The sequence below is a fragment of the Apis florea genome, unplaced genomic scaffold (genome assembly GCF_048593485.1).
Source record: "Apis florea isolate Af1SG1 unplaced genomic scaffold, ASM4859348v1 contig_2899_pilon, whole genome shotgun sequence".
NCBI lineage: Eukaryota > Metazoa > Arthropoda > Insecta > Hymenoptera > Apidae > Apis > Apis florea.
This window is the reverse complement of record NW_028256666.1, coordinates 215,810-228,465: the sequence shown is the minus strand read 5'-3', so window position 1 is coordinate 228,465 and position 12,656 is coordinate 215,810. Positions and strand designations below refer to the sequence as shown.

The window sequence follows — 12,656 nt, the reverse complement described above, 5'->3', positions numbered from 1 at the left end:
AAGCCTGTGACATTATACTATTCTTACTTCCTCGTTTACTTCTTTCAATTGTCTCTTTTTGTCATCCATTCTCTTCCATTTTTCCTTTCTTTTCATTTTATTCTTTTATCCGTTGGATGGATTTGTACAGAGAGGCTGTATCTCTGTTTGATTCATAGGAATCAAATAATAAATAATTGTAAAAGAACTGTAACATATAACAAAATATTTAGTATTCAATATGTATCGATGAGAAAGATAAAGATAATTTAATCAGAGAAGACAATTTAATTTCTTAGAAAGTTAATTTTTTAAAGTTTTATTTTTAAATGATGCATTTAAAATTTAATTAAAAGAAGATAGCAAATAAGTGATAAGATACGTTTCAAATCTGTATTTCTGCAAGAAAAAGAAATTCATTGTTACATTGAAAATAAAAAAATTTCAATTTTTATTATACAAGAAATTGGAATCTTATATATTTTCCAAATAATTAGAAATAGAAAAAACAAATTAAACGGTGTTTGAAATGAAGCTTAATCTGAGTATAATTTTTTTAATTTCTATAAAAAAATGTTTATCTTTTTCCTAATTAATTATTAGTTCAGAAGATGTTGTAACTAAAAGTTAATTTATTTGAGCGTATGTGCAAATATCGCGATTTATTACAATTTTTGTGAATTGATTGTTATCGATTAGCGTATTAAATAAGAGAAAGAAAGAAATGTTATTATTGCAATGATATCATTTGAATATTTGTTATAATATAAATAACTCGTGATATTTGCTTACTAAAAAATTATAGTTTTTTAGACTAATACAATCAATGCATAAAATTATATCCAGATTATAGTTTATTAAATAATGTTTAATTTTTAACGTTTAATTTACAACATTTTTTTCTATCTCTAATGGTTTAAAAGATATTCCAATTCCATAGGACATTATATATAATACAATAAATAATAAATAATTGTAATATACTATATTGATAATATAGAAATAAATAAATACAATAAATAAATTAGAAATTGTAATTGCATTACATAATTAATATTAATATTATAATTACAATTATAATTAATTCATAAAATAATATAGATAAAATTATGACTAATAAAACTGAATTAAATAGAATAATCATTAATAATAATGAAGAAAATTATATTTTTTTTTTTTTTGGAACATTTGTTAGATTTAGTTAGATAAAATTTGATGATAATTTTTTTCTTCCAAGAAAAGGATACAAATTTATCATGAAATCAATATCATAATTATTTGTAATTACCTTTTTTGTTTTTTGGAATAAAAGATGATTCACTTATGTTTTGGAATAAACTTGTTTGATTATTTAATTTTTCATTACTTAGACCATGTAATATTTTTTTTTTCACAGAATTTGTTAGAATTTGTTAAAATTTGTTAGAATTGCATTATCAAATTTTCATTACTATAGTAATTCCTTTAAGAAACTTTAGCAAATTTATTAAGAATTATAATTATTTATAATTATTATTCCCTATTTTTTTTATTTTCCATTTCACAGTTATTAGACTCACTAATTTAATTACAATTATTTGAATTTATAATTATTACTGCTATTTTTCATAATCTTCAGTTTAAAATTATTAGACTCACTAATTTTAATTATGATTATAAATAAATAATTATTAATAAATTTATAACTATTAACTTTTATTTTTTTTAATCTCCATTTCAAAATTATTAGACTCCCTAATTTTAATTTAAATTCATAATTATTATCCCCGATTTTGTTACTCTTCAAAATTACATTTCAAAATTATTAGACTCATTAATTTTAATTGTAATAATAAATATAATTAGCAACTTCTATTTTTCTTATTTTTCATTTCAAAGTTATTAGACTCACTACTTTAATTATAATTATTTGAATTTATAATTATTACTACCGATTTTTCATAATCTCAAGTTCAAAATTATTAGACTCACTAATTTTAATTACAATTATTTAAATTCATAATTATTACCTCCAAATTTTGTTATTCTTCATTCAAGATTATTAAACTCGTATAATTTCAATTATAAGCAATTAAAAATTAATTTCAATTAAGAATTGTTTTTCCTTATTTTCTAAAGATAATTCACACTTTATATTTTTCGATGTGATCTCGTTTATTTGATTTTTCAATTGCTGCATTATTTCTTATTCTATTTTTATATATTTCTATTTTTTTTTATATATTTGTTTTTTTATATTCAATATTACTTACTTCTTCTATTGTATTGTGTCAGTATTGGCGCTTTTGAAAATAAAGAAGAAATGTAGCTTCCTCCATATAAATTCTTTTTAAATTGTCATAGATTTCAAATAGGAGAAAATAAATTTAAAATATATTGATTCGCCTTTAACTCTGAAGATTTTTTTTTTATTTATACATTTATTTTTTTTTTCTTAAACTAATAATAATGATATTATCACAATTATAAGGAGAAACAGTTAAAAATGTCTAATGTTACGGCTGTCAATCGTTTGTTATTTGATCCTAGACGTAATAATTTGTAACAAGTATGAGAATCACTATGCGCATGCGCCATAAAAATGAAAGAGATATCGGTCACTTGCAAGATATAATTCAGAAATGTTATTTTACCTGTCTCTGTTAATTTCTTTGGGATGCAAAGACAATACGTTGCCTCCTTAATCATTAAAAATTGTTCATATATTTATTTCACTATAATGAATTTTCACTTCAAAAAAAATACGCAACGCCACATTCCGCAACTACTGTTATACTAGGCAAAGATATCACGTGACTCGATGTGCTTAGCATCGATGGAAATCTAGTCACGTGACATATCTAATAGTCGAGCAGTGTCGATAGAAATAATTTATAATTTTTTAGCAATAGAAACAAGTGTGAATTCATATGTAGATATTTAGATAGATTTGTGAGTGATTATCTAACTTGTTATTTGCGTAAAGGACAAGTTTTAATTTGCATGAGACTCGTTTGATTGAACTTGATTTCAGGTTAGTTATAATTGAATCTCTGATAGTTAAGATTAACTATTGATGGTTGGATTAATTTTTCGGCTTATGAAATTTGTTTGTTTGAGTTTTCTTTTAATGAAAGTATCGTTGATTGGATATTAATGAAAAATAATTATTCATATTCATCTATGTTTGCAATTCGCTTTCAGTGAAGATTAATTATTTTTCAAAAAAAATCTAATTTATTGTATTATTATTCGGCTAATAAGCGTAAAGAAATAGTTTTAAAAGCATAAAATTTTCATCAATATTTCAAAAATTCTTGATTCAAAAATAACTTTAATTATGATCGTATTATTAACTGAACCTTGAATATTAATCCTATAAACGTATCTAAATAAAATATAATTAATTTAATTTATGTTTATTTTTACAATTCATATAAAAGCTCGTTTATGATAAGTATATTTTATTTGAAAGTTGCATTATCACTTTTTTGTATATATATGTGAAGAACAAAATATAAATCTAATCTAACTTAATGTTTGTCTTATGAAAAAATGCAATTATAATAATTTCAATTATTTTTATAAATAATTATTGATTGGATTGTCACAAGTTGAATTTATTAAATATGTGTATTATTTAAAAATAAAAATATAAAAATAATAAATAAAAAATAAAATATACATTGTTCTAAATACTCTTACGATGAATATAATTCTGTCTAAATTCTTTATTGATTTATTCATTTCCTATATAAATATGATTTTGCATAAAGATTTTATTGCAATAATTGATGATCTGTGATGATTTTGAAATATTTAATGTAAATATATAAACAGAAGTACAATTAAAAGACAATTATATAAATGTCTTTAAATAAATAATAAATGATTAAAATATTCAAACAATTTTTTGTGACGTTTAATTATTTTCAAAACTTTGTTCGATTTGTTTCCCGTTATTGGGTATATAAGAACAATTTTTCGTACAATTTGAAGTTTTCGAGTTGGTTTTTTTATTTTATTTTATTTTATTTTATTTTTTTATAGAATTTATTATTGATTTAATTAAATAAAAATATAATTGAGAAAAATACAATTTAAATGTAAATTTTTAAATGGATCTTATATAACAGTGATACAAAAAAAAAAATTGCTAAGTTGAGCAATAAAGATCTAGTAATCATATCATCAATGTAATTGAAATGTATTCGCTATCTCGTCAACTGTAATCTGCTCAAAGAACACACAACAGGTATAAATCAATATTTCTTCATTGAATGTTTGAAGTACACCGGTGCTTCCAATGCTTTGTTATTAAGTGTCATAAACATGCAAATTTGCAAATATTCACATTTGGAATTTAAAATTTTTTTCATTAGTCATTGGAATAGAATAACAGGCTTATGTTTTTCCATTGTTTCTTTAATTGAATAATCATCGAGAAATACTCGCTGTTAAATGATATATTCATTTAATCCAATAATTTTATTCTGTGAAAAATTATTGAAATGGATTCGCATATTCAAAATACATCAAATGTAATTTTAATTTTTTTTTTTTTTCTAATTTAATATTTAATGAAACTCATTTGCAATGTCACAATAATTTTGCATTTCAACGATATGGATTCATCTAAAACCATCTAGTTGAAGATTTAAGAAACTTCTCATTTGATGTTATTGTAAATGATCAATTTATTCCTAGCGTTGTTCTAGAAAGAAAAATAGTATTTCTCTCCCTGATATAATTTTGAGATTTATCTCAAATTGTTGATTGGATAGGAATCTAAAGGTATTGGAATTTTGACAAATTTGTTTTATCAATCCATAGAAGATCACCAATTGCAGGACAACAAACAATGATAAGTATTTAAACTCAATCCAATCCGTGATTTTGACTACAAAATTTATTTAAATTTGATTCTACTGTTTTTTTTTTTGTTCAAAAAATGAAAAGAAAAATGTAACAAAATATGTTTTTCTGTCAAATTTCATATCATTTATATTTAATATATATATTAAAAATTTTTAAAAAAATGATTTAAAAATAATGTAAGAATAGTTGAAGAAACCATAGTTGTGCTATTCTACAGCCTGTATAAACTTGGCAAGAACGTTCAAAAAGAAAATCGGATATCCAAAGGACAATTATCGATTAAGCTTAAAGAATAAAAGACTAATAGTTGTTATAACGTTTTCAAATATTCTAGAATTTCAAAAAAGTGAAGATATGTTCTGATGATAACATTCTTTACGTGCAATAATAATAAATGCAGTAATGTGTTGTTTTCTGCAAGTGTTATAATAAAGTTATTAATAAATATGCAGAATTGAAAAAAATTAAAATAAACAAAAGAGACAATCAATGAGCCTTTAACATGATGTTGGAAATAGGATAATCAAAGAAACACATTGAGAGACATTTCTAATAAATCATAGAATATATTTTGTTCATTTTCTATGTTGTTATTTTTATTGTTTTTTTTTTTTTTTTTTTAAGATGTACAGGATTAATATATTCATGAAATATCTTCAAATGGTCGATTCTACAAAACCTAAGTTAGTATGCAGAAAAAAAGGTTAAATTAACTTGTTTATTAAATGATCAAAAGTTTAAGTTCGAAATATAAAGAGAAGATATAAAGAGGAGAGTGAAATGTATCTATCTCCATACTGCAAAGAAGAGCAAACAAGAACGTAAGTTGTTGTATACATTTTGTTATCAACTGATGATTGATTGTATAAATTTTAAAAATTCAATTTCATTTTTTTAACAACGAGTTCTCTTGTGTTAATAATTTTTTTTTTGTTTTAAATAATTGTTAAAATTATTCCAATTAATAAATTAATAAATTATTAACGATATCACTCTTAGTGTAAAGTCATTTTTCTTCAACGTTTTTCTATATGCATAGAAGAGAAAGTTAACGAATTATTTCTCCACTATCTTCTGATATCAGCTGTTCAATTGAGATAGAAAAATCGAGATTATATTTCATTATTTCATTCATCTGTAAATTAACAGTTTATATATTGACATAGAATATCAGTTATATAAGGACGCATTTCTCTTTCGTGTAATTTTCAAATCTTTGATGATTTATTGACAATATTGTTTGTAAATTAATTACAAATTTATTTCATTAAAAATTTCAATTGTTAATTCTGGAAATGCAAAAAAATTTTCTGGCCGTCTTTTCATTCATTCCTTCTTTTATTAATTTAAAATTTTATTTTCTGTTTAATAGGATCCCTTTGATATTTTATTTCATCTGTGAAAGATGTTATTACGTATATTACATATATTATAATAGAATGAATCAATTTTGTCAACTTGAAACTTATAATCTATTTCTCGTATAAAAAAAAAAAAATGTTTCAAATTTTTTATTTTATTTGATTCAATTAATTTGTATAAAAGAATTAAAAAATTCACTCGCATTAACTCGCTGAAGCAGAAACTAGTTTTTCTAGCATGTGTTCTATTATTTTTTTATTCAAAATAACTAAATCACCACAAAAAGTAATTCTTTTTTTTTTCCTCTCTTTAATTTTATTCTATTTACATTTCTTTTCTATTTTTAAAAGAAAATCTTATTAACTCACGTCATATTTTTCTTTATCATTTTTCATTTATTATTCGTAATTGCAAGGATTATATTTAAATTGATATTTTTTATATTAATAATTTTATTGAATATTATCAGTAGTTTCGTCACCAATATAGGTTATATTTGGACACAACAATTGTTACAATGCAACAATTTATAAAAATTCTCAAATAATACTTTGTTTACATTAATTTGAACAGTATAGTGTTAAAAAATAATAATTATCAAGATATTTTTTAATTTAAATAATACATTTATTGTCGATACAAATACGTAAATGATTAATGAAATTGATACATATTTGTAGCGTAACATATATTTTACATTACAATACGATCTTTCGTGTTTTCAGGTATCGTAGGTGGTTAAAATTTTATTTCTTAGAAAATAGTCAAATGGCGCGAAATTCAAAGATCAAGTCGACCATATTTGTTCTTTGTTCTATCATTTACTAAAAAATATCTTGATAATTATAATAGATTTTAATCTTACAATACAATCAAATTATCACACATTTACAATTAAAAAATGATCTTTATATCTCGTTATAGAAGTCAAATAAACTAATTATTGTATCGTACACTTCTTAATATCAATAAAATTTTATTTGAAACATTTTTTTTTTTATACAATAAATAATTTATAAGTTAGTTCAGGCGATAAATTAATTGATTCACCCTGTATATTAATGTAAAATATGATAAACGAAGAAGAATGACGTTATTTTTATTAATAATAATTTTATTTTTTTTTTTTTTTCCTTTGTATTTTTACTGTCAATATTGATTTTGTTCATGTATAAGATGTTCAAACTGTTTTTAAAATTAATAACACAACTTGGTATTTTTCGATTACTTTTATTTTTTTTTTAATATCTAATTCAGAATCTTATTTCTTCTTAATGAATTAAAGTTGTGAAACTGAATATTTTAAAGTTTAAAGCTGATAAAAAAATTTATTTTATGCTTTTATCCAAAAAGATTATCATTTTATAAAAATCTTGAAAAATTTATGAAAATTTCGAGATGAACATATATTGCTGATGATAATAAATTGATAAATTTCGATCTAATGAAGAAAAAAGAAATAATCAAGAAAATGGATTCGCATAGAAATATAGATGCATATATAAATTCTAATTTATATCTATATTTTTCTCAAAATAATTGAAAAAATAAGATGGATTCGCGTGTGTGAAAAATTTTAAAATGATTTTTTTTTAACTGGCATAATTATTGTAACATCAATTAGAAGATAATACATTATTTCAATATAATCATAATATCAAAACTTCTCTATTGTTTTTATATGTTTTCTTCAAATGAAGAATTTGAAAATTTCATCTCTTCTTATTAAAGTCTTTTTTGTAATTCATAATTCTATCTAAATCATTGTGCTGCATTTATTTGCCGTAAATTGGTCGAGTTTTCGTGTTCTCATTTTCGTGTTCTCATTTTTATTAAATTTATATAAAATCAGATTTCGTTCCATCTTTTTTATTAGAACTTAAGAACTATTGATTTTTCGAAGAAATAAAATTAAAAGTTAGCGCCAGATATAATGCAAATTTCGTTACGAATACGCAAAAATCAATCATCTTTATCAAAATTTGATTTCACTTCATCTTTCTTAAATGTTAGAAACTTTATTATTGATTTACTTGAACAACGAAACAAATGGCTGTTGAATATCAATTTCAAGATTGTTGTAACAATTTATTCTTCGTTTGCTCTGCTATGCTGAACACGATTGTTTTTTAAAGAATATTTTCAACTTTCTAATTGGCCAATTCCAAAAGTAGTCAACCAATCGTATTGTTGCTTATACACTGTCCAGATAATAATAGTAGACGATGCGTGAACGTTTAAGTGATACAAAAAAAACTTTTTCATTTGCTGAATGTATGTTTAAATTTGATGAATAATTTTATGTATAATTATTATATATCTGCGATGATCGAACTGTCAAAACTTGTGTCTAAAAAAATATAAAATGTATTTAAAAAAGATAACGCGTTAGAATAAAAAATATACGAATAAAAAATATAGTTGTGACATGTATACAACTATAATATATAATTTTTCTCAAAATTTACAATATAAATTTAACTAATGTCTATTATTCATTGAAACATAATGCATACAATTAGTATAAAAATAGATAAAAATAGAAATAACGATCATGTAAAAATGAAGAGATTTTATTACATAGAATTATATTTAGTTTTTTTTCAAATTTATAAAATATATACCAAAAATTACAAATTTTAATATTTAATCCTTTCATACGCTGTCGTATAATTCATATAATTTTTTTTCTTTTTTCGTCGAACAATATTGTATTTTTATGTATTTTTTTGGTCAAAAATAAATATACAATTTTTTGTGTAATATTAATTTTAAAAAATTTCGCAAAATTCTGTAGCTGATATAAATATCCAATTTTAAAAAAGTATATCGATAGATAATTATGTCGTCATGAAGAATTATATTAATTTCATGTCGGTGATATCATCTCCACTTTTCCACCTCTAATTCTCAATAAAACATGAGATTACAACACAATTGTTCAAATATGATGCAATATATCTTTCGATATTATAATCAATTTTCCACATCTTCACTGTGTACATTCATAACCCTTAATAAAACATGAGATTACAACACAGTTGTTCAAATGTGACATAATATTATTGTGTACATCTATATATACACATCCATATATGTATATCCTCCAATATTAATTTTTCATTTATAAAAAATATTTTGATTGTAAATTGCTCCATGCTTATTCGAAGAACAGTAAAAAAAATATATACATCTATATATGTATATCCTCCAATATTAGTTTTTTCATATTTATAAATTTTTCATTTATAAATTTCATTTTATAAAAAAAATTTTGATTGTAAATTGTCCCACACTTATGAAGAACAGTAAAAATATATATATTCTAAGGAATCTTATTTAAAAAGAAGTCATTATGTCATATAATGTTGATTCCTTCCTAAGTCGTTCCACAATTGCATTCATTCAAAGACGTATTAATTTTTATATCGTTTACTTAGCTTACTTATTTTCTTATGAAAGTATGTAATATCTCGGATATTATATCTCAATCGATCGACAAGGCTTAATTGATGATTTCAAATATTTTTTGCTCTGCAAAAATTTTTTTAACGACTTTATCAAATCAAAAATGATCAATCATAGAATATATATTGGATGTTAGAAATGTGCGCTACTTTGTTGCAGCGCAACATATCTACGCGCTCTGTGATTGGTGAATATATTTCATTAATAATTCGATAATAAATTTAAAACGAAAAATTTTACAAAGGAAAAATTGAAATTTTTTTTTTTTTTTTGGAATCGTTAATTAATTCTATTATATTATAATTTAATATATAGTGCACCCTCGTTAAAATTAGGTTATCAAAACAATCAAAATTTCGAAAAATCGTGTATTAGATAATTTTTGCTGCTATTTTAATTATTATATAGAAGTATACGTATTTTTTAATTAAAAATTCGAAGTAAACTTACATTTCAAACTTAATAAATTTATCAAATAAATTTAGATTTACATTCTTTGTATCTAATTTAAATAATATTCTTTTATTTTTATCTTTCTCTATGATATTCACGTTATGAAACTCATATTATAATTTAATGAATATCTTTAAATAAATATCCATTTTAAATATGATTTTTTTATTATTTATAAAAAAAAAGAAAATAAATTAAACTTGCAAACGTCATAAATACTTTTTTCTTGTTTTGTAAGGATTTTATAATGATATAAAGGCTAAACAAAATAAATATGAAGAGAGACAGATATTTTAGTATATGCATTTTTTGGTATATATATTAACGATAGCAATTTGCAATTATTAATTATTTATCAATATTTTAATTAATTATTTTCGAAACCAAAGAATAATATACTGTTAATCTATGATATTGTATCTTAAAAATTTAAAAATTATCGCTTGAAATAAATTATTCTTAGTATTATTCTCGAAATCTGAAATCCACAAGCATAACTTATGTTATTTATTTTTTTATGAAAAATTCATTGAAACATTGTATCTCTATTTTATGATTATATTTCAAAATTTATTGAAATATCATTTATTTTTTCAATATAATAAAAAACATATAAACACTCAACTAGATTTATATTTATACTAATATAAAAAAGATTGAATTAGTAAACTCAAATAGATGCTTATCTTATCAGGATATCCTAATACAAGAAAAATTAAATTAGTACACTCAAATAGATGTTTATATTATGCTAATATAAAAGAGATTGAACTCGGACACTCAAATATATATTTAATATAAAAAAGATTGAATTAGTACACTCAAGTAGATGTTTATACTAAAACAAAAGAGATTGAATTAGTAAATTCAAATAGATGCATATCCTATCCTAATACAAGAGAAATTGAATTAGTACACTCAAATAGATGTTTATATTATGCTAATATAAAAGAGATTGAATTAGGACACTCAAATAGATGCTTGATATAAAAAAGATTGAATTAGTACACTCAAGTATGTAGATGTTTATCTTGAAAGATTGAATTAGTAAACTCAAATAGATGCTTATCCTATCCTAATATAAGAAAAATTGAATTAATACATTCAAATAAATGTTTGATTTAAGAAAGATTAATGTAAACTCAAGTAGATGTTTATCTTATGCTATGAATATAAAAGAAATTAAATTAGTACACTCAATTAGATGTTTATCTTATGTTATGTTAAAAGAAATTGAATTAGTAAATTCAAATAGATGCTTATTCTAATATGAAGAGAAATTCAATTAGTACACTTAAAATATAAATGTTTAATATATAAGAAAGATTGAATTAGTGCAATCAAATAAATGGATAAATATTTTATGCTAAATAAGCATAACATTAACATATCACAAATATCACTTGCAATGAAGTACATTCTTTTAATGCATATTAGTAATAGAAATGGTTATTGATTTTCAATTATCAAAAATTTTGTACAATATAATTACAAGAACTTAAAGTAACGCTAAGTTATTCAAAATATAACTTAAAGTAAATTTTTTTTCTAAATAGCCTAACTCGTGAATAGCATGATCATTTTCAATTGCCAAAAATCTCGTGCAAAACATAAAAACAAGAACTTAAAGTAAAACTAAGTACACAAACTAAGTTTCTTTCTAAAAATTTTAAATAAATTTATTTAATCAGAAATTTAATCAGGAGAAGAGAAATTAAATTAATATAAAATTGATATCTCTTATAATTAATATAAACAATTGATAGATTTTAATATCAATTGTTTATATTAAAAAAAGAAAAAATCTGAGATAAATTATATAGTTATAGATATTATGATATCATTGGATCCAGGAATGGCAGAAGATCAGATGTAAGAGTATCCATTGTTTGATTATTGGAAATTGCCAACTATGAAATGATTTGAATGATCACTTTTGATCTGTATATATGAATTGTATCTACAATGATTGATGGAGTAAAAACTATATAACTCATCTTTCTGTTATAATTGTTATTAAATATATATGAATATTAGAAATTTCAGTAAATTTGTCGATTAACTCCTTCCTCACCGATTTTGAAAAATATTATAAAAAATATCATTTTGAGCAATTTTTTCTTTTATATACAATTGTACATCGATTTTACTTTTCGATTTAGCTATTATACATCTATGATTTATCTTTTATTATATTATACTATTCAAATAGTCTATATAAACATTTATTCAACATTTATTCAACATAATTTTGCATAAATATTTTAGACTGTAATTTCTAAATGTTGGAAAAAGGAAAATATAGATCTAAAATTTTATTTTTATTTTTATGTAATTATTAATTTGATCGAGATATTAATAAAAATTTTTGATTTAATGTGCCAATACGTGGCAAAAATTTAGAAGCACGATTTTCAATATTTTTCTTTTTTTATTTTCTGTTGGTAAAATTTAATGGGAGGATTAACTGTTATTGTAAGTTCTATTAACTATTATATTTTTCTAATTGTTTAAATATATACAATATAGTAATATAT

At 21.5% G+C, this 12,656-nt stretch overlaps 1 protein-coding gene across 1 annotated transcript in view; it reads left to right on the top strand.

The window, feature by feature from the left end:
- Positions 1-12,656, top strand: part of LOC105737456 (metabotropic glutamate receptor) — a 62,867-nt gene that overhangs the window by 25,289 nt on the left and 24,922 nt on the right. The window lies entirely within an intron of this gene.